Consider the following 4005-nt stretch of genomic DNA (forward strand, 5'->3'; position numbering starts at 1 on the left):
GGGAAGCACTGCTAGGCCTGGCTCCTCTGGAAGGAACAGGCAGCTGGGGCCCGGCAGAGCTGCTCCAGCCCCCCAGAAGAAGCTGCTGTCCAATCTCTCACCCCAGCTCCCCACCCCCCATCCCTTTGCCCTGAGTTCCTCACCCCAAACCCTGATTCCTGCACTCCTCATCTCCTCGGGCCCCTGCTCTGAGCCCCTTCTCATCCCTAAATCCTCACTCCTGCACCCCCTGCACTCCTAGCCTCCTGCCCTGAGCTCCTCCTCACCCCCAATCCTGTCCTGATTCCTGCACCCCCACACCCTGCCCTCAGTCCCAAATAACTCACAAATCACCATATGCATAAGGCATGGCAATTATATATATGTATATATACAGGTGACCCCTGACTTATGACTGCCCAACCTGTGACCCCCCCGCATTTACGGATGCCCTGCTCTGCAAGCCACGGGGCCACCTACTGCCCAGCACAGCCCACGGCCAGCTCTGGATGCCATTCACGCCGTGCCGCTGGACTGCCTACTGCCTGGCACAGCCTCCAGATGGCTCCTCGAGACTACAACTCCCAGAGGCAGAGTGGGCCAGGAACGGAATCCTCATTCATAACATTGCCCCGATGGGCAATAAGGGTTCGATTTACGACGATCCGAGTTATGATGGTTCTCCAGGAACCAATTAGGTCGTAAATGCAGGGGTCGCCTGTATTCAGCTCCCCACGTATGTATAATTACTATCCCCTATGTAGTAAAGTCGCTCGCTGGGGCACCTCTGTCCGGAGAAATGCAAGTGACCTACTGAATTATTTAACTAGAAGCTTTAATAAGAGAACAGCTTGTGGGGCAGGAATAGGAGTTTTGTGCCACACACTGGTTTCCTCTTGTACTGAGTGGATGTGTAATACTCAACAGGGTAGGCTGGGAAATCCCTCAGCAATGGACTTGAAGCCTGGCTTCTGTACTTCCCAGATTCTCACCATTCATTTTTAATTGCTTATTTTGGAATAAGGTGGATAGTCTTTGAAAGTCTCTCATTTTTAAATCTCTTCCCACTGCTTTTGGGGAGTAGCTGGATGCAGAGTCTACCACAGTTATTACCAATAGAGATGCAGCCGTGTTAGGCTGGTGTAGCTGAAACAAAAAACAGGGCTATGTAGCACTTTAAAGACTAACAAGATGGTTTATTAGGTGAGGAGCTTTTGTGGGCCAGACCCACTTCCTCAGATCAAATTGTGGAAGAAAATAGGCATGATCATATATACCAAAGGATACAATAAAAAAAAAAAGTGAACACGTATGAAAAGGCCAAATCAAATTTCAGAACAGAGGGGAAATGAGGCGGGGAGGTAAATGTCTGTGAGCTAATGATATTACAGGTGATAATTGGGGAAGCTAACACCTTTGTAATGGGTAAGATAATTAGCATTTTTGTTGAGACCTCGCTGTAAAGTGTCAAATTTAAGCATGAATAACAGTTCAGAGGATTCTCTTTCAAGTCTGGTGTTAAAATGTCTTTGAAGCAGGATGCAGGTAATCAAGTCATTGAGACAATGCCCTTTCTGGTTGAAATGGCAAGAAACTGTTTTTTCTTTGTGATCCTGTCTAATATCTGTTTTGTGGGCATTGATCCTTTGGCAAAGTGTCTGAGACATTTGTCCAATGTACATAGCAGACAGACACTGTTGGCACATGATAGCATAAATTATATTTCTGGATGAGCAGGAATATGTGTTCTTGATATTGTAACTGAATTGGTTAGGTCCAATAATGATATCAGCAGAGTGAATATGTGGACAATGCTGGCAACGGGGTTTGTTGCAAGGGAAAGTTCCAGGCTTGGTATCAGTGTGGTATGTCCTGTGGTTGTTGGTAAGAATCATCTTGAGGTTAGGTGGTTGTCTATAGGAGACTATGGGTCTGTCTCCCAGAGCCTCTCGGAGTTTAGTATCCTGTTCCAGTTTAGGTTGTAGTTTATTGATAATGTGTTGGACGGGTTTAAGTTGGGGGCTGTAGGTGATGACAAGTGGTGTTCTATTGTTGGTTTTCTTGGGTCTGTCTTGAAGTAGATGGTTTCTGGGTATTCCAGTAGTATTACTGGTTTCTGGGTATTACCAGTGGGACTAGACTTCCTTACTTGGGATTCTTTCAGAACCTGCTACCCCTAAGAAACCTTTTCCAATAGCCCAATAAAGACTTCACTTTGCCATTGTAGCCACAAGGAAAGCATTTCCCCTTTTACATTTGATTGTTGAGGCTTGTGATGCACATTCAAAGGTAAATCCTGCAACAGAAAGAACTTAGACCAAGGATTGGCACTTTGCATAAACCAGAAGCAACAGAAACAGTATTTGCATGGTGAAACAAAAGACAGGACTATGCAGCACTTTAAAGACTAACCAGATGGTTTATTAGGTGATGAGCTTTCATGGGCCAGACCCACTTCCCCACGAAAGCTCATCACCTAATAAACCATCTTGTTAGTCTTTAAAGTGCTGCATAGTCCTGTCTTTCGTTTCAGCAAGACCAGACTAACACGGCTACATCTCTATTAGAATTTGCATTGGTCACACTTGGGAGCAGAAAGAGCCTGGTAGGATGAGACTGGGAGTGTCCAGTCAGATAGGAGCAAGGGCAGACCTAGGACAGGTTGGACAGGACCCAGTGGGAAAGGGAACAGTAGCCAGTGAGACAGGACTCAGTGGGAAAGGGATGAGATTTTGCAGGGCCCAGGGCAGCACAATTTCATGGGGCCCCCCTTTGACATGGTGCATGCGTGGTGCTTCTTGAAGCGCGGGGCGGGGCGGCTGCCCTGCTCGCCCTGCCCTGTACCCGCCACTGTGGGTAGGGATGGTGTCATTAGCCTCCATTTTTCAAAAGCTGGGAATGGGCGACAGTGGGATCGCGAGAAGATGCCTGTTATGAGAGAGGACATTGGGCTAGAGACCTTTGGTCTGATCCAGTCTGGCTGTTCTTATGGGCGGGGGGGGGGGGAGTTTCCCGGGACTTAAAGGAGCTCCATCTTCTCCTCCCTCCCCCCAAGACAAGGCTTTGGCTGAGTCCCGGACACAGCTGGGGAGCAGAGGGGTGGTGCTGCCGGACGAGTGCCTGGAAGGCTGGGTCTGTGCCTGGGAGTGAGGGGAGCCGGCGGGCGGGGTGTCTGTCTCGGGGACAGGGGTGTCAGTGTCTGGCGATGCAGAGCAGTCGGAGGGGTCTGCAGTGGGGGACGCTGAGGCCCCATGCCTAAGGCACAAGAGGGGCTGGATGCGAGGGGGAAGGCCCTGCTCCCCGGAGAGGGGGGTCTGTGCCCGGGCACAGGGAGTCTATTCCTGGGGCAGGAGAGGAGCCGGCGGAGGGGGAAGGCCCTGCTCCCCGGAGAGGGGGGTCTGTGCCCGGGCACAGGGAGTCTATTCCTGGGGCAGGAGAGGAGCCGGCGGAGGGGGAAGGCCCTGCTCCCCGGAGAGGGGGGTCTGTGCCCGGGCACAGGGAGTCCATCCTGGGGCAGGGGAGGAGCCGGCGGAGGGGGAAGGCCCTGCTCCCCGGAGAGGGGGGGGGTCTGTGCCCGGGCACAGGGAGTCTATTCCTGGGGCAGGGGAGGAGCCGGCGGAGGGGGAAGGCCCTGCTCCCCGGAGAGGGGGGTCTGTGCCCGGGCACAGGGAGTCCATTCCTGGGGCAGGAGAGGAGCCGGCGGAGGGGGAAGGCCCTGCTCCCCGGAGAGGGGGGTCTGTGCCCGGGCACAGGGAGTCTATTCCTGGGGCAGGAGAGGAGCCGGCGGAGGGGGAAGGCCCTGCTCCCCGGAGAGGGGGGTCTGTGCCCGGGCACAGGGAGTCTATTCCTGGGGCAGGGGAGGAGCCGGCGGAGGGGGAAGGCCCTGCTCCCCGGAGAGGGGGGTCTGTGCCCGGGCACAGGGAGTCCATTCCTGGGGCAGGAGAGGAGCCTGCGGAGGGGGAAGGCCCTGCTCCCCGGAGAGGGGGGGTCTGTGCCCGGGCACAGGGAGTCTATTCCTGGGGCAGG

This window comes from Pelodiscus sinensis, chromosome 32, assembly GCF_052426305.1.
Source record: "Pelodiscus sinensis isolate ZL-2025 chromosome 32, ASM5242630v1, whole genome shotgun sequence".
Taxonomy (NCBI): Eukaryota; Metazoa; Chordata; order Testudines; family Trionychidae; genus Pelodiscus; species Pelodiscus sinensis.